The sequence below is a fragment of the Chinchilla lanigera genome, unplaced genomic scaffold, assembly GCF_000276665.1.
Source record: "Chinchilla lanigera isolate Chin_1 unplaced genomic scaffold, ChiLan1.0 scaffold00022, whole genome shotgun sequence".
NCBI classification, from domain to species: Eukaryota; Metazoa; Chordata; class Mammalia; order Rodentia; family Chinchillidae; genus Chinchilla; species Chinchilla lanigera.
Window position 1 is genome coordinate 12,002,006 of NW_004955423.1, and position 19,792 is coordinate 12,021,797.

Below are 19,792 nucleotides of genomic sequence, written 5' to 3' on the forward strand. Positions count from 1 at the left end.
TAAAAATGTTATTTCCCTTCATAATGATATGTAGATTCTAAAATGTCTCAGCTGAGTTTTGTGGGTGTAAAAGGTGGCAGTGACAGTATTCTTGCAAGATTTGTGTAGAAAACAAAGAGGCCAGGTTAGCCAATATACCTTGGAAAAGAATGAGATAGAGAGACATACCAGATGCTTCAGATTATTATGAAATTATATTGGTGATGTTAATGAGGAGAGAAATGAATTGACCCAAAGCATAAAGCAGGAAGACAAAAATTAAATCATACATATATGGAAATTTGATTTGGAAAAGTTTAGCTTTGAAGATTAAAGGAGTAAGTATGTTATTTCTACCTCATACTAGCTATGAAAATTGACTTCAGATAGATAAATACTTGAATACAAAAACGCCAGAATACTTAGAAGACATAAGGAAAGCTTTCTTAAGTAGGAATGCATGATAGAAGTGAAAAAAGAAAGCTTGCAAAGTTTAACTTAATTAAAATTAAAAACTCAGAGGCTGGGGATTTAGCTCAGTGGCACAGTGCCTGCCTGGCAAGCACAAGGTCATGAGTTTGATTCCCAGTACTGGAAAAAAACAAAAACAAACAAACAAACAAAAAATTAAAAACAAATATGGAAGGGCATCCCAAGCAACTGAAAAAAAATTCACAAGCTAGAAAAATATATTTGTCCCACAAATAAAATACAGTATATTAGTGTATATATTACCCTCAAATCAATTAATAGGAGGCAATTCAGTCAATAGAAGACAATTCCAGAAAAAAATCAACCAACAACAAATATGAGGCTGTGGGGGAAAAGGAACCTTTCTCCACTGTTGGTAGGAGTGTAAATTGGTACAACCAACATGGAAATCAATATGGAGATTTCTCAAAAATCTAAAACTAGAGGTTCCATTTGACTCAGCTATTCCTTTTCTTGATATCTTCCCAAAAGAGTTAAAAGCTTCATACCACATTTACATATGCATACCCATGTTAACAGCAGCAGAGTTTATAATAGCTAAATCTTAGAAACAGCCTAGATGCTCATCATTGGATGAATGGATAAAGAAAATGTGGTTCATATATACAATGGAGTACTACTCTTGTCATAAAGAAGGATAAACTTGAGACATTTTTAGGTAAATGGATATACCCTGAGACCATACTTTTTAGTGAAATACATCGGATGAACCTGCATAAATATCATATTGTTTCTCATGCGTCAGAAACTAAAAAGGTAAATAAGGACCAAAATGGATGACAGATATTGGGAGGCAGGCTCCAGGCATGGTGGTGCATGCCTGTAATCTCAGCACTTGGGAGGCTGAGGCAGGAGGATCATTGCACATTTGAGACAAGCCTGGGCTACAAAGTGAGCTCAAGGCCAGCCTGAACTGCATAGCGAGACCTTGTCTCAAAAAGACAAAAAAAAAAAGACATTGGGAAGTAAGAAGAAAATGTTCAAATGGGAAAGGGAGTAAGGAAGCAGAGAAGGGAAAGGAAGGAAAGGAAAAAGAAAAAGGTCAGTGGAAGGAAAAAATGGAAACAAAGCTTTTGTAAGTAAGGAAGGGTTAAAGGGAGGGGAAGGGAGTGGGGAAAGGAAGAGTGAAGATACACCACGTACTGGTACAGATTCTCTATGATGAATGTGTTCATCATGTATATCAAAACCATACAAATAAAGTTAATTTTTATAATGGGTTAAAAAGAGAATAAACCTCATTAAACAGGAAACCTCATTGCTATTAAAAGAGAAAAAAATGTTCAATCTCATAGCACTGAAGAAATTTAAAATTAAAACTATGAGGACTTTTTGTTTTCCATTCACCAAGTTAGCAGGAAATTTACAAACCTGACTATATAATGTGCTGACAAGGACACAGACAATTGCACATTTATCTTATGCTCCTGGTAGGGGTGTGACATTGATCCATTGTAGAATAGTTAGGAAATACTACATCAGTTTAAATTTTTATATAGCAGCCTTTGCATCTTAAAGCAGACAGTCTAAAGCAGGATTCTAATCTCACATTCTTGCTATTTTAGGTCAGATAACTCTTTGTAGTGGAAATTGACTTTTAGGATGTCCAGCAGCAGCAACCTTTGCAGAATATTGAGCATTAACTGGAGATATCAGTAGTATATTCCAGCTAGAAATAAAAATGCTGGTCAATATTGCCAAATTTTCTCTGGGGAGAAAATCACATCAATAGAAACGCCACTAACCTAGAGAAATATTTTCATATCTTCTTATATATGCATGAGAATGATCATAGAAGCAGTGTGTAACAGTAAAGAACAAATAAAGAAACAAAAAACCTCTCAAAACAGTCCAAATACCCATGAATATTAAATAAATTACATCATACAATGGAATACTATATAGCAATATAAACAAATGAAGTATAGCTCTATGCTGCACTGTGTTGAAACTCAAAAACTTAATTCAAGTGGAAAAGTCATAGACAAATATATGCCCCGTTGACATCTTCTTGCAAAACACAAGAGAGCAAGCATTTTAACTTTAAACACTGAATAATACAATTAAATGTAAGAAACAAAAGTGCTTTCTTCCTGATCTAACGTTTTGAGTTATATATTTGAACCAATAGAAAATGGTAATAAGCCAATTTATAATGCTGCTTAGGAAAATTAGGGGGTTCAGACAAGTGGTTCAACTGCTCAAGAGGTCTTTTCTTAAGCAATAGTTGCTAACAGATAATGTAGTCAACAACTTCAAAGATACAGCCTTAAAAAATAGACAAACAGGATAATCTAGTGGCAGAGTCATTATACAGAGTGAACTCCCTAGGGGCTGGGGATTTAGCTCAGCGGCAAAAGCGCCTGCCTGGCAAGCGCAAGGTCGTGAGTTTGGTTCCCGGTACCGGAGAAAAACCAAAAACAAAAAACAAAAAACAAAAAACAAAAAACCATAATGAACTCCCTCTTGTAAAAGGGAAAAGAGATCAATCGTGTTTTGCTAATTAAGATGAATATTATTCCTGTGAAATGAACCAAAAAGTTGTATGGAAACAAAACCCCGAAAGAGATCTATAACCTACAACAGTAATTGCATGCAATTTTAACTGAAGAAAAAGAAGACTATTTTTATCTTTGCTTTTTGCAAGATCTTATAAGTAATCCACCAGTTGGCCAATTAGCAGTGTCTTACATTACTATCATCTGATCTAAAAATTGACATTGGATAGACTGAAAACATTTCTGGCATTTTTCAAGCTAACCGACAAACTGACCGTTGCCTGGAGTAGAATACAGTGAGGGACTTTTGTCATTAATGAAATAAATCACACAGTTTCATTAACAGTCTCGGAAACCAAATATTTTATTCTTGTGGAAGTCTCAGTCCTATGTCTATTCATAGAAATATACACTCAGCTTTTAAGTACAGACAGAATGGGAGATGAGAGGAAATACCTATTTTGTTGAAATACAGATTAATCATATTGTAAGATTTGCTTTATTTTAATACTTGATATTTAACAATATTTTAGAAGAAAGGGAATACTAAAGATTCATTTTGTTTCAAAGTTCAATTTTAATAAGTAAATGTCAAAATACCTTTTACATTTCAATACATAGTAATTCTTAACTTTGGCTGCTGGCTTACACTTGCACACTTAACAAATTAGAAGAAATAATTTGAACAAGCAGTTGCTTTATCTAATAATTTGTTCCCTTGCTCCAATCTTGGTTATAGATAGTAGACTGATTTGCCTTATTTTGTTTCTAAAATGTCATGACATGTGAGTGATACTTACTGCTTTATGAAGTGGATACAAAAAAGGAAATTTTAAGTTTAAACTTTCTATTTCCCCATAATCACATTTAAAATTTGACAACAGAAACTAATGAGAGATACATAGCTTCCACATTCAAATGGGTGTGGTTTTGGCTACCTGCTAGAGAAAAGGCTCCTACTATATTTTCTCTACATATAATTTATGTCATCTCATTTTGAGTAAAGTGAGAAAATTCAGATTTTTAGTACATTTTAAGAATAGCAATATGGCATGAATATTAGTAAAATATAACATGAATAATCCTTTAATCAATATAAATAAGACTTTCAAATTTGATCGAGACTTTTACTTAAATGAACTTTACAAATGAATGAAATTTACCCCTTTCGTCATCAAAAATTTTCTTTGTAAAACCTCCAAATCTCACAATATTATTTTATGTTGCACATAGTAAACTCAAACACATGTTATTGTAACATTTCAGCAAGAAAAATTTAGATTTCATGAAAAATCTTATAATCTAAGTCTCCTATTTAGCAGATCAAGAATGTAAAATCCAGCTAATATATATCTTGCAGCTAGTCTTCGATTCTCAATTGCTTTTTATTATTTATTTATTTATTTATTTATTTATTTATTTATTTATTTTTGGAGACAGGGTCTTTCTTTGTAGTTCCAACTGGCCTTAGAACTCAAATATGCTTTTCAGGCTAGCCTGGAACTTGCAGAAATCCAGCCGGGCATGGTGGCACACGCCTGTAATCCCAACACTCGGGAGGCTGAGGCAGGAGGATCGTTGTGAGGTTGAGGTCAGCCTGGGCTACAAAGTGAGCTCAAGGCCAGCCTGAACTGCATAGCGAGACCCTGTCTCAAAAAGACCAAAAAAAAAAAAAAAAAAAGAAAGAACTTGCAGAAATCCTCCAGGCTCAGCCACCCAAGTGCTGGTGGTACAAAGTTTTACCACCATACCCTGCCTGGTCCTTCAGAATTTACTGCTAAGAACAGCCTAACAACTTTCCAAATATTTCAACATATTCCTCTTTGTCCCTCTCAGCTTTGACTTGAAACATGTATTAAAAATTTTTATTAATACATCTTTGAGGCACACAGTGACTACATCCATCGCGGGGAGTTGGTCCATGGATTGAACACATCTCAATTCTTTGTAATTTCCCCTCCCCTCACTTCCCTCCTTCCGTGCATCTCCTTCAGCTTTCATTTATGCCTTACAGTTTGTGAACCAGTTCCGTTACAATTTTAGGTAAACAAAGAGCCAATAGTGAGGAGTGAGGACTCGAAAAGCTTTAATGTGGACAGTGACAGATGCACGACTTTTTCATTCTAAATTTCTTCTAAGATTATTTGTCCAGTTCTAAATTGCTATATTTAAAGAGAACTCAAAGTAAAATCTGTACTTGCATGCTAAATCTTCACCCCCCCAATAAGTTACTATTAGATTAGAATTTTTGAACTCACGTTTTAATAGTTATTTTTATTTATTTATTTATGTATTCATTTATCTTTGTGGCACTCGGGATTTAACCCAGGGCCCTGCACAAGTTAGGCAAGCACTCCATCACTGAACCACATCCTCATTCCTGATAACTAATTTTTTAACAACTATTTCAAGTTAAAAGCAATTCTATTAAAATTTTTTTACATTTGCTTAGCTGTCCGTTATACTTTATTTTCATCTTAGAATTTAACATGCATTTTCATATTACACTTGTAAAGATGACTTTAAAAATAAATGTAGTGCTAGGGATCAAATCCACATATGTAAGGCAAGTACTTTGCCACTGAGCTACTCCCCAGATTGCTAATGGTTTTAGGTAGAAAGTATAACTTTATTTTCACTCTGAATCCTTTTCTATTTTTTCCTGATTGATCTTCACTTGTAGTTTTAGTTCCTCCTGGGAGTAGGTGGAAGGTATTTTATTTTTAATTACATGACATCATTTGGGTTATGCAGTTGGTACAGAGGACTATTTTTCAGTTATATATGTTTAAATATGTGTATATACTTTAAATAGTTTGTTATTCAAATAATGATTTTGTTCTGTTTAGAAAAATAACACATATTTATCACATGAAATTAAGAAGTGAAGAATCTTCAAATATTTGTGATCCAACTCTTTTGTGTACCTTTAGTGAGTCTTTTTTCTAAGCCCACAATATAATACCAATTCTTTCTCCCTTCTATACAGAAGTATACAACATATAATATAGGTTTTTTTTCTGCCCACTTTTTCACTAGCATAACACTTTCTGATGACTGGTTTATTTCAAAGTGCTATTTTTCTACAGTGAAAAATTCCTTCTTTTTATAGAGAATAATCAAGAACCACTAGGGATAAAAATCCTTCATAAGATACAGTAATAACTGGCTGTGAAATATTTTATGCTGACTTTTCCTATTCAATAAGATTAATTTTATTGTTTTTTGGGTTGTAAAGAAGTTATGATCAAGATTAAACCCGAGTATTACCTTTAATGTCATAAAAACATAAAGACAACAAAATTATGTGTTCGACAGAAACCATGCAGTAGCTAGCTCGCTTAGAACTTATAATGTATGCTTTTAGAAAATAAACATTTTTAAATTCACAGATGTGGCAAAACCCTGGTCAAACATAAATTATAATCGCTTTTTATGTAAGTAACAGTAAAAATTTCAAAGGACTCTTAGCACCCACTTTCAATATGTATCACCTATACACTTTATCTTTTTGCTCATAGAATGCAAATCACATTTATTTCTATATCTGTGTATATTTTAAAATAAATTACCCCAGAAAACAAAATACTGAATACACTATGTTCAAGTGCAATCTAATAGCGAATGCAAACCTTATATTCCCTTTGAAGAGCCTGTAGCATATTTGGTGAGAACTTCAGAATGCTTATAGAATTTGAATGCAGCATTTATTCATGAAAGTATAAGCTACCTTATAATTATCAGATCATGCAATATATTTAGTAACTGATACTCCATTTTTATTATAACAATTCTTTTTTTTTTTTTGCTTTTGTTTGGCACTATCAAATATAGAGAGTCTTTACTTACCATACTGGGAAGGGTGAAATTTATCATTGTGCCATAAATGCCCTAGAAAGCAAAGAAAATATTATTATTTATTATACCTCCGTCCACAGGGATCCTAAGTGCCACATGTAATGCATCAGCAGCAAAACAAAAATGAAGTAAGTCCATTGAACAAAACACAAATCAGTATTCTAAGAACTCTTGAACATGTATTTGGACAGAACAGCCTTAGGATTAAGTAATTGTTAGGATAAGTACTTTCTAACACAGAATAAAACATTATATTTTCTGAAAACAAATATTACAGGATTAAGGGAAATTTGTCAGTATTTTTCTTCACTATGCCCTTTGAACTCAGTTGAATTTTTCATTGATACTGATGAGACAGCTAACTCTAAATTCTTTAAGGGAAAAATTGGGGGAAGTTTTCATTTCTTTAAGTCAGGGTTCATGGCCATTGCATCCATTTAAATGTTAGTAAATTTTCTGTCTGGACTCTCCATAAGAAAATCAGATGTAGGAGCTGAGAAACAAAATTTGAATGTCAAACTGTTTTTTTTTATAATAAGGAACCATTTATTTGCTTGTCATTTTCTATTGATTAAAGTCATAATTATACTGCATGATAAGAACTAGAATAAAATGATGCTTGGGACAGATATACTTGGAAAAAAACTTACGTTCTTTAAAATTCTTCATAAACATTCACTTTTCATTTTTAACAATTGGTATAAAATACATTTTCTGTCATTAAATATAAAGGAATATGTCAGGATATAAGAAAATATGTTTTATTTCATCTTGATAATTAACGCTATTAAATATTGGTTACATTCTCCTCATGTTTTTTTAAGTATCATGAACATAATTTTAAGAAAATGCACATAACTCTTGGTCAAAACTACTTAATTGCTAAGTAAATTTAAATAGATAACATAGGGGATTTACTTGAATTTTCCAGATAATGATATTTCAGTCCCTATAACATTTTTCTACTACAGTAATTTTGAATAAAGTTATATTTTATGTGTATTTGTAAACTTCCTAAGACATGGTATTTCTATAAATAAAAACAAATTATAATTTCAAGCCATTGAAACTGATATTCACTTTTTATTCCAGTGCTGGGGATTGAATCTAGGGCCTATGGCTCTACCACTGAGCTGTAAAATCAGTCCAAAACATTCACAAAGTTTTAAAAGATCTTTTGCTGGAGAATAAGATCTGAAGGATGCCTTACAAGGTGTTCACACAGATAATGTTTTGTTAAACATGTTTATAAATGAACATTTGGACAGAAAATATGGAAGCTTGAAGTTCTGTAATGACTCAGTAATTATCCTTATGAAAGTAGCTTCAAGTAAATTATTATTTGTTATTTAGTCATAATTATTTATAATTTAAAATTTTGTATTTGATTTTTAATGCATGCATTTCAAGAAAAAGTTTTAAACTTAGAAAATTTTATTGTATATGGTACTTAGCCTTAAAAAATTATTATACTCATATTTGTCATTTCTAAACTGCTAAGAAATAATTAAAAAAACACTTTAAGCACCAGCTCCTGAAGAGGGCAGCACGTTCTAGATATTACTGAATTCCAAGCTCCAGTGTTACAGCTTTGGCTTTAGTGTACTTTTTTAAGAACTAAAGGGGAAAAATTGATATATTTTATAGATGTCTGCTCTGCTGGTACAGTAAACAAGCAGAAATTCCAAGCAGTTGCAGACCAAGGTCAAAACTGCATTTGATTATTAAGGGAGAACATTCGAATTAGATACCTAAAGCAATGTTTAGGAAAAGAAATAACAAAATGCTAGTAAGGAGATGCTCCACAAGGAAAGTGCTTTATCTTAATACTGTAGATAACTTTCCTATTGGCAGTGCACTGACTGTCAAAACTACTAAAGGGGTTAGATTTAATTATCTCACTCCTTGCACATTTCATCTCAATTGCTATAGCAACATTCAGTTGCCTCAGTAGCAATCCACACTTTAATCAGATATTCCCTCCTCATTTTTCTATGAACCAAAAGTCTGTAGTCAAATTTACAATCAAGTCCTGATAAATCTGATAACACCTCTTACAGTTTAACAGACAACTTGCCCCCACCCACATGTATAAATATTTGCAGAGAGGCTTATAACTTGCACAAGTATGAGACTTAATAGAATATGTGTTTGGATTTTCCTACTTCATTAATCTTTTTAATGCTATTTTTGCCACTGTTCTTTATTTAGAAGTTTTGTTTTTTTTTTAATCAACTTGAAACGCAGTCCAGATAGGCACTCCCATAGGTCACTTGACCTCAATAATGGAGCACATAAGGAAAGGAAATAAGGTCTAGTGTTCACGTGTCAACTCTCCTAAATAAGTCTTTTGAATTATTTAACTTTTATCTGAGTGTAATTTGGGTTGGCATATCAAAGAATCTCTTTTTTTTACTTCCTTGAATGCAGGTAAGAGAAGCAAAGAAGATAATTAAGGACAAAGCATGATCTGTTATACAAGGAAAAGAAACTTTGGTCAAGCTTCAGTAATATAATAATTTTAATGAGAAGTAAAAGCGTGATGTGTTACATTGTTGATGTCACTTGGGTGACTATTAACGATCTGCACTGTTGGATGAAGCCCCATGTTAGCATTTTGCAAAAGACTAGAGAATCTCTGGCATATAAGGAAGTATAAAGAATACTCAAACAGTCTTCAATTCGGCTTTAAAGTGTTAGCTAATTATATTTTCTTAAATGCTTGGAATTTTGCAAATACTTGCTATAATTTGATACCCTAATAAAAAGTTTTTAAAACTGTAATTAAGAAACAACATGAGCTAAGACCTTCTTTACAATTTTAATGGCTGCTAAAATGTATCTTTAGATGAAAAACATTTTAACATAAAGCTGTGATAGTTCTCTGGTGAGACGTTTTACATCAGTAGCAAAGAGCAATACTTCAGCATGTTTTTTCAATCATCACTTAGTAGTGTCTAATAAAATTTCAATAATTCAAAAAGTGTCTAATAAAATTTCCATTAAAGGAGGCAACCAAAAAGGATTCTTCTATAGCTAAGTTTATCAATCTAATGTTTAAATAACAATTTCTAGACTGTATCTTATGTATCATAGGTGACTAAAGACAGTAAGCAAAACTTACTCTAACAAAAATTATTTAAAATAGATGTCCTATATATTTTTAACTTTAACTGTACACAGTATTGGCAGACTATGCTCAAAGTAGTATTGGAAAGCTAACTTCTTATTTATTTTTTTCAGATCAGGTCATCAACAGATGCAGAAAGCTAACTTCTTATAAATGATAAAATTTGGAAACCATAAAACCTCAGGAGAAATTGAAAAACCAAAAGGTATTTAATTAACAAACAAAATCTTTACATTGAAAGGAAGGGTAGAACTTATCTTCAAATATTTGACAGATTTATTATGTAAAAGAGATAGGTGGTGTCTTGGAAAACTAAGACAAGCAATAGAAGTTACAGTGAAATGATTCCAGCTCTATGTAAACAAAATCCCCTGCGAAACAATTAGAATTCTTTAAATATTGGCACAAATTATGAAGCAGCAAATTCCCTGTATAGGCATTTGCAATGAAATGTGTGTAGATGAACTCTTTTTCTGTTGGTTTACTTGTGGGAAGATCTTGCAGAAAGCGTGTTAGAACCCTTCTCCAAATTTAGGTCTGGGAGCGAAAATGAGTCACTTCTTAATGCATTTTTCAAATATCGGTGCTATAGGTCGATATGAATACCTAGCTGTGATCTTCCTAGAGCATATTCAGCAGCAGCAAGTTTGCAAATCCCACTCTTGAGAAACAGCCTAAATGAGAAAAACAAGCAGTTCTTACTGAAGAGTTTTCTAAAACCTCCAAGGAGATGTGTAAATCGGTCCTGATTGGCATTCATTCAGGAACTTCAGCAGATGCCAAGGAGTGAGTAGAGGTGAAGAATGAGCTCCCCTTTCGGTCTTGACTTGGCTCATCCACCTAAAGCTGGGGTGTTGCCAGACAATGCTTATGCTACTGCCTATATTAGACTGCTCTCTGGATGAAAGGATGATTTTGGCGCTATCCTCAAACTCTTTACTTGCTTAAGAAATAATAATTGCTCAATTAAGGGAGTGGGACTCTTCCTCTGTATGCAGAGAAATTAAATGTTTAAGAGAAAATTACACATCGTGTGGGAATGCTCATCTTCCATGAGACTGTTGACTAGCACAAAGGAAAGTTGTAACTAATTTGAAAATTATGGATGTAAGGACATTTCTGATTTCCGGAGTTAGAGTAATGAACACTTTTCATTTAACACCAGATCTGTAAAGTTCTAGCTTAGGTTGGTTGAAAGTAGTGTTTTTATTCAGCTTGGCTTTGAAGCTTCCTGTGTGACTGCCTTTGAATCATGTTGAAGAAGCCACAGGGATCACCAAAGTTCTTACAGTACCCAACCCTAATGTACTCTCGCACTGTTGCTTGGAGCATGAGCTCTTTGAAGAATGATTGTCTACCAGAAACATCTGCTTGCTACCTAAAGAGCTGATGAGTGGTTTTGCAACATCAGAAAGTTAACTTTAGTTTTACTACTAAAGAATATGGGATATTACATACTTCATAAGTATTTAATCTCCTCTGCCTTTCTTGACCCCTCAAGTCAAAGCTTGATATTAACTTATGTTGGTGAAAATTCCTCCTGCTGAGGATTTAGCTAGCAAATGGTCTTGGAGCTTGTTTCCAAAATGCTCACCTACAAAAGCTTTTATTAGCTAATTCTATTTGGTTGGCTGTGCTCCAATATAGTCTCTAGTGAACACAAACATTAGCCACAGAGAAAGAGAAACTTCTTCCATGGCTTCCTGGAGGAACTTTTTGATCCAAAGGATACTACTAGTGAACCAAAGTGTCATTGCAAATTCATGAACAGTTCCTTATTGTCATGAATAGCAGTAGAAAGAAAGGACTACATTTGTGCAATGATTGTTCCATGTGTGTAAACCTAGTAACCAATTCAAGATCAAAGTCTGTCTTCAATCAACAAGCATTTATTTGGAGCCTACCATGTCTAAAACTAAAGACGTCAGAAAAAAACAAATATGAGCTATATTTAATGATGGTCTTTGTGATACAAATGAAGAAAGACATGTTGCTGGCCTGTTATAAAAAAACTTACGATTCCTCTATAGGAGGTAAAATTAACATGGAACAAAGCACAGTGCCTTTTTGTTTTCTCCTTGCAGGTTGAAGTATTTCATCTGTTTGAGATCACAAAATGTTTTAATATATCATAACAATATTACTTTCACTTAAGTAGTTTTAACAAAAAAGCATCCATTTTGTGGCTTTACCCAGTAAGATCCTGCACCCTCATGTCTGCGGCCTGTTCCTCTTGCTTATGAAATGGCTCCCAATCATGTCTTCTAAACTCCTGTTGGGAGCTGACAGAAGATAGAAAAAGTCTGTGTTCTCCTTTGCACTGTGACAAAGCACTTAGAGAATGCTTACTGAATGAATAATAAATGAAAATGGAATTAAAAAGAGGAAAAATGATGTTGACCAAATTTCAGAATGTATTCAGCATGTTTAGCGTGATTTGAAATGGTCTCAGTTGCATGGAAGATATATAACTTTTCACTGGCCTTCAAAATGATGAGATATAAGTAAACAAGAAGGAAATCAAATATTTCCAGGAAAGTGAAGGACATAAGCAAAAAAGTGCAGAAGAAATACTGAAAAGATGTTATTCTGTTTTGCTGGGGATCAAACATCAGGACCTTGCACGTGCTACACAAGCATTCTACCACTAAGCTACACCTCCAGGCTTAATTCTTCTTGAGAAGACCATGGGTTGTGTTACAAGGTAGTGATTTTATTTGGTTTAGATTAATGAATATGGTAGAGAAGGGTTTCTCAAGCTTTAATTTGCAAACCTGGAGATCTTGCTATAATAAAGACTCTAATTTAAAAGAAGATTCTGACCTAGTAGGTTTGGATTACGGTGTAGATTATGCATTTTTTGCAATGTCTCCATACTGAGCTGTAGTACTGCAAAGGGTGCTTAATGCTAGACAGGGTGCTCTGAACTTGATGCAGCAGGCATGTGGGGGCTGCTTTACATTGTCTGGTAGCTATTCATGATGAAATGTGCACTTAGGGAGAGTAGTGTGTCAACCTCAGGAAAGTATGCTCAAGAAGAGAGAACGTGAATAGACAAAAACCAGCTGGGATGCTGTCTGCACTTTATCTGCAAATTCCACAGATTTGGTACTCAATCATCTAATGATTGATTCATTTATATGGACATGGCTAATTCAAAAGTAGGTTCTCAGTGGAATAATTGTAGGTCCAATGACTTTTTGAAAACAGGTTTAGCTAAAAACGGGTGGGGAATCCGTGAATGTTCTCTCCTGCCTCTCCATCTGGAAAACTGTATTGGTGCTTAAAAAGACCAAAATGTTAGCTCTTCTCTTCTTACACTGGATAATTGTAATTATGCCCTCCTCTGTATATCTCAAACTTCGAACTTATTATATAATTACGATGGTGGTAATACTTAGCAATAGTAGCACAACTTGTGTTTTGAGTGATTATTAGTAGTGTCAAATAAACAGCTATAAATTTCTATAATTAAATCTGTATAACCATGCTGTTAGGACTCTTATGACTACTTCCCATTCATATAAAGAAATTTTTTTAAGGACGAGGACTCATGTGTCCTAATTTTGTGTCAGGTCCACGTCAGTAAATGTGTTTATTCAGAGAATGATCAAAATGTGTTCTGTGAAATCACTGAGTTGTTAGTGTTTTTGGTTGATTGTTATCTCTGTTTTTTTATCTCCACTAATTTCAATAGTGGAGAGCAATTAGTGTTCCCTATTTCCCAGGTACTACTTTAAAAATTTTACATATTATGTCTCATTGAATGCTGACAATAATCTTAAAACTTAGGTGTTGTTATTATCATCTCTAGTTCATATGTGAAGAGAATGAGGCACCAAGGAATTGAGTCATTTTTCTAAGTTTCCATGGCCATAAAACAGGATGTTTGAACCCACTATGTTGTATTGCTGATTTTTTTAGCCTAACTTTCTTTAGTAATGTGGAATTTTGTTTTCTTAAGTGAGCACCATAAGTTTCTTAAAATTATAATAGGTATAGAAAGTTCATTTTCTTACACATTCAAAACATTTTCATGAAGTCCAAGAAGTCTTATTTTTATTCTTTAGTATCAGTTGGCACTCTGCCATGAGATCAGGCCATGGGGTAAAATCTTTTCTGTGAATGTCTTTCCAGTTATACTCCAAATCCTTCGCAGCATGCTCACTTCCACATAGAATAAAGACTATTTCTCCAAAATGTCCGAAGCCCTATTCAAGATAGCTTGTCTAAACATTTTTGCCTTTGGGGAAAAATAACCAATTCCTGTGATACTTTGTTAGTAACAGAAATAATGACATACTTGTAGCTATTTCAAGGGTTTGATAGGATAGAAATTGCTCCTTGATTAGCCAACTAGCCATCAAAGAGAAGTAGAATATTCATTTATTTCACTATATGAATTTAACATTCAAATCTAAATGTGTTTCATTTTGTTTTTAGATGGCATCTCTCTACATTGCCCAGGTCAACCTCAAAATCCTGGGATCTTCCTGCTTCAGCCTCTGGAGTAGCTGGGTCTATAGGTACCCACCATAGCACCCAGCTTGATGTATATTTTTAATATTTAATTTTGAAATTGGCAAATGAGATTTCAATGTCATAATTTCTGAAATTATGCATTTTCTTATTTTGCTTTAAAGAAATTTATTTGATTTTTCCCAACTATACTGATACACTTGAGCAAATCAATCCTCAATAGTATATTCAGTCTCAACTTTATAAATTTACTTGCTCTTCTAATTTTGGCTCTATGTGTTGTACTTTAAGCATTGATAGAATTGAATGGATACAGTAGAGTTTTCAGTCCCCTTGGGGGATTCTCCTTACGCATGTCCTGCACTGTCGGTTTTTGCTTGAATTCACTTAAAAAGTTTACACAGTCAGGGAACCTAATATTTACCATGTTGTTTCTTGAGATAGGGCCCCAAAATGCTTCCCAGGCTGGCCTCAAATAATCTTCTGCCTCAGCCTCCTGAGTAGCTGGATTAGAGGCATCTGTCACCATGCCCAGCTTTCGCCCAGTTGTTAGAGAACAGTTGCATTTTAACGATTTAAGTAAATACAAAGTTCAACCTGTCCAAATATTTTTTCTACTGTGCTTTCTGCCCCTAGGGAAATATCATAATTTTCTATTTAGATAATATTCATTTGTATTTTATTGTCTACTATGAATATTTAGCTACTTCTTTTTTTAAAAGCACATGAAAAGTCTTTAATAATACAAAAGAAAACAAAACGTGACCATAACCATCAGTACCAAGTGCCTGATAGATCTTAAATTTTAGTGGAATTTTCCACATTTCAATCTGTGAATTTTAGGGTGTCATACATTTGCAGAGTGTAAGAAATTGCATTGTACAAATCTGTGAAATAGAACAGAGTTCTCTAAAAGTTAACCTTGTTATTTGAGGTTTATGACATTTCATGGAAGTTACCAAATTTTGAAATATTTAAAAATTTTTACTTTGAAACAATGTCAAATCACACCAAAAATGTTTCAACTACAGTGTAGCTAACATTTTCCCTGAATTATTTGACAATACTTTGCCAATATGATGCCCATATGCCTAATACTTTAACAAACTGTAACTGTTTCCTTTATAACTGAAATATAACCCCCAGAATCAGGAAATTAGCATCAGTACATCACTCCAGACATTTGCTGTGGAACATTTCCACATTTCCCGCCCTGATTTTCAGGTATTTAATGCTTTTAAGAGTGTAAGTTATTTTGTAAGATATGCCTTGTTTTTAGATTTTTCTTCTGCTTTCTAACTATTGGATTCAGCTTGTCTACTGTGGTAGAAAAATTGTGAAAATGATTAATTCCATAGCATCATATTAGGTGGCACATTATCATGTGGTTTTTGATGTTAAGATTGAATTAATGATGAAGGTGTTCACTATAACACTGCCTTTTCATGCTTTTTATAAGTATTTTGGAGGAACTACCTTTTTATGTATATATAGACTCATGTCTACCTATTTTCTTTGGTGGGTTGTAATCTACCATTCTGGAACAACTAGTGTTAGTGTATGAGAATCAAGTGTAAGGTGCTATGGGATGGAGGAGAGGCAGACAGACACAGAACACCAGACAACACAGTTTACCAAGGGACTTCGTGACACAAGCATAGTCAGCAGCATGACCAAGTGGATCCCTGTCATTTGGTTCAGATGCATGGGCATGCATATTGGTTAGGACAAACGTGGCTTCTTCCAAACCAGAATGTTCTTGTTATACCACAAGCTACAGTTGAAGAGCATGGCACAGTTAGTACTGGCATCCCATTGGAAAGCTCCATGTACCCTTCTACTGTTTGTTTGTTTGTTTTTTCCTGTTTATGGTATGCAGTAAAGCTCTGGCTAGGATTACTCTGGAGCAGTCATAACTCTGGTTATAACTCTGTTCCAGGCTCATTTTGTAGTTTTTTATGCCCCATTTTTGCAGTCAGCTATTTGTCCAAGGAGTTCCAGTTTCTTTTAGTTGAGAATGGTATTTGGAAACCAAGATGTGAGATCTAGTGTGGCCATTGCTTTGAGGGTGTCATTCTCAGAGTGCAGAAGCAAAAACATATGTATGTAAAATTTCACCTACCTGTAGCTTAACATCTATATTTACTTCTCCTTATAGTTATGAAACACTGATACCTCCATTTCTAAGCCAATACTAGAATAGTTCACAGAATCTCTATTTTCATATTTATAACTAGCACTCTTTTTAACAATGAATAATCCAACTCCCACTGTCTTTAGCGAAGTTACTCATTGCTCTGTGTTTAATCAAGATCTTATTTCTACTAAATATTCCCATCCCAGTTCAGATGCTCCTCTTCATGCCTTGACTTGAGCTCCTACACTACTCTTCATACTGCTGTGTCTCTCCCTTCCCTTATTGCTTATGGACTTACTCATGGGTTAGGATGGAACTGTCAAGAAGAAAAAGAAAGGAAATAAGGTAGAAGGGAAGGGAAAGGGGAAAGGAAGATAAAGAAAAAGAATAAGAATTTGAGACAATTTAGAAATAGCTTCCTTGTCCGCTGTATGGATTCTTACATTATTGCATATCATATATTTAATTGAACATTTTTCTTTTTATTGCAGAAACTAATAACAAAATAAGTCTACTTTAACTAACTAGACTTCATATATTTGACCAATATTTATTGAGTGCCTACTCTGTGGCAGTATAATAAATTTTTGTGAAAACCCAATTAACTGTAGTTCTCAATTAATCAATATATTTTACTTGCTAGCTTCTCAGAGAAATTGGCCAATTTCAAGAAATCACATGCAGATTGAAGATTTATTCAAAACAGTCAGTCGTGAAGTCTGTATAGATTTTACTCTAATTTCTATGACATACATTATACTACATAATGGGAAATGATAGAATTATAAACCTACAAAAGAATAAGACATTCAATCACAATAGCAACACTGCCATGCTAACTACAGACATTTTAGAAATCTTTCTAGCAAATGTAGTTTTATTCAATTAATAATAAAATTATATTTTGCAAATATCCAATTTGTAATGTAGTCACTTAACAAATATTTATAAAACATCTGTATATTCCAGTGCTTTTTCAATAAAAGAAAAACCTGTTAACACAAAGTGTTCACATGAAGTTTACCATATAGTAAGACAGAAAAAGACAACAAATAGGCAGTATTTGGAACTCTAAGGTATTTTTTTTTTTTTTTTTTGTATCAGAAATTGAACTCAGGACCTTGCGCTAGCCAGGCAGGTGCTTGTGCCACTGAGCTATATCCCTGGCCAATGGAACTCCAAGGTATTAAAAATGCTAAGAGGAGGGGCTGGGGATTTAGCTCAGTGGCAAAAGCGCCTGCCTGGCAAGCGCAAGGTCGTGAGTTCGGTTACTGGTACCGGAGAAAAACCAAAAATAAAAAAAAAATTTAAAAAATGCTAAGAGGAAAAATTAAGAAGAGTAAAGCAAGCGACTATGAAAAAAAAAATGGGAGTGGCAATTAGGTTGTTTTACACGGGTGGTTAGTTTTGGTTTATTCTTGTCATTGACTTATCTTTTATCCATGAGTCTTGCTCTCAGAATAAAAAGCATATTATTCTCATTTTGTGGCTGTTTTCCTTTATATGTTTGAGTGAGATTTGTAGAGAATTTCTAGTTCTCTAAATCATTTAGTACAACTCTGAAGCATTTCAAAAAGGATGTACCTCGGTAGTAGAGTGCTTGACTAGTATGCTATAGGTCTTGGATTTGTTCTTCAGCACTGCAAAACAACAACAGTAAACTGGAGAAGGCAGAAGGGAAAGGCTAGTTAGAGGGGCAGATTGAATGGATTTTTAAATTAAGAAAGAAACTTTATTATATTTTAATGTGTTTTCTGCATGATTTAAAAACTTTTTATTTTAACAAATGTTTTCATTCTAGCTAAATTCTCTTTAAACACTATACTGCTAGAGTTCCCGTGTTCACATATATGTTTCACCAACTCAGGCATTGACTCTATTTTAGTCATTTAAATTGTAGATATGGCCCAAGAATCTTCTGTCATCTGTAAGCAAAACCTGGCATTTTAATCCTTAGCTCAATAGATGGCTGTCTATTCCAGTGGTGCCATTATAAATGAAACGAATTGATGTTACCTGTTTAAAGGAAAGTAAGAAAGGGAACAAAGCTAATTAGGAAAGATCAGTAAACAGAAGTCAGTAGCATCCATATGTAAAAGAACATGGGACAAAGACGTGGATGCCTAATTTGAACTCATGCAAGTTAGTTCCTGCTATGAAACTTTGTATGAACCACCCGTACTTTCTTATTTCTGGTTGGTAAAAGGACATCAGTTCATTTCCAAAGTCACTATAGTATTTAGAAATAAGATTCCGACAATCAAAACAAACAAAAAACTCAATGAAAAGCAATCTACTAGTCTTAAGGATTTCTGCACAGGCGTTTTTGTCTTTCTCTGTCCTGTTCTCTCTGCTTCTCTCCCTGTCTGTCTCTGTCCCTGTCTGTCTCTGTCTGTATCCCTGTCTACTCATGAACACACACATAATATTAAGGGAAAACTTGTTTTTCAGGCAAAAATAGACAATGTTGAACACTCAATTATTACAGTTTCTTTTCACTGAAATAACTTCTGTGCTCCATTGATCCTTTCAAAATTCGCAATGATTGCATTTTAGGAAAAACAAGAGTGGCAGAAATAGCTGTACTGTGTTTCTCTTTTGATCGTTATTTTTAAAATCGTGTCCACAAAGTCATTGCATTGATAATTTAAAATATTCAAAACTGGTATTTTTATGGAAAAAATTTTGATACATTCTACATTATTATTTCTTGGATAATATACCATAAAATTTTGAATCTTTATACTAATTCTTGGAAAGAAAAGTAACCAAAATTCTCCTGTTTTATGAATTGTAATAATATCTTGACTTTATATAGCATATTACTTTTCCTATGCTCATTTTCAAAGGCTTTTTATAAAATATAGATAAAATATTTGTGTGTGTGTGAGATATGACTTTTTGTTTGTTTTTCAGCTTTTTTGAGAACTAAACAGGGGTTTTTTGGTTTTTGTAGTTTCAATATGCAGTCCAGACTGTCCTTGAATGCACTTATGTAGCCCAGGCTGGCCTCAAACTCACAGCAATCCTCCAGCTTCAGCTTTCTGAGTGCTGGGATTACAGGCATGCACCACCATACCCCTCTCATAGTGACATGTTTTAAACCCCTCTCTAAGTTTGTAAACTTAGGGATGGTCATTCAAACCCTGTTGTTGTTGCTTTTGTTTTTGTCTTTTTGAGACAGGATCTTTCTTTGTAGTTCAGGGTGGCCTTGAAATC

General features: G+C 33.7%; 1 protein-coding gene across 8 annotated transcripts in view; it reads right to left on the reverse strand.

Annotated features, from left to right (window-relative positions):
* Adgrl2 (adhesion G protein-coupled receptor L2) overlaps positions 1-19,792 on the reverse strand; it is a 273,166-nt gene that overhangs the window by 212,693 nt on the left and 40,681 nt on the right. For all 8 annotated transcript variants that reach the window (XM_013514481.1, XM_013514478.1, XM_013514474.1 and 5 more), the window contains exon 2: positions 6,819-6,860. The gene's annotated coding sequence lies outside the window, so the exon portion shown is untranslated. The remainder of the gene's footprint in view (positions 1-6,818; positions 6,861-19,792) is intronic.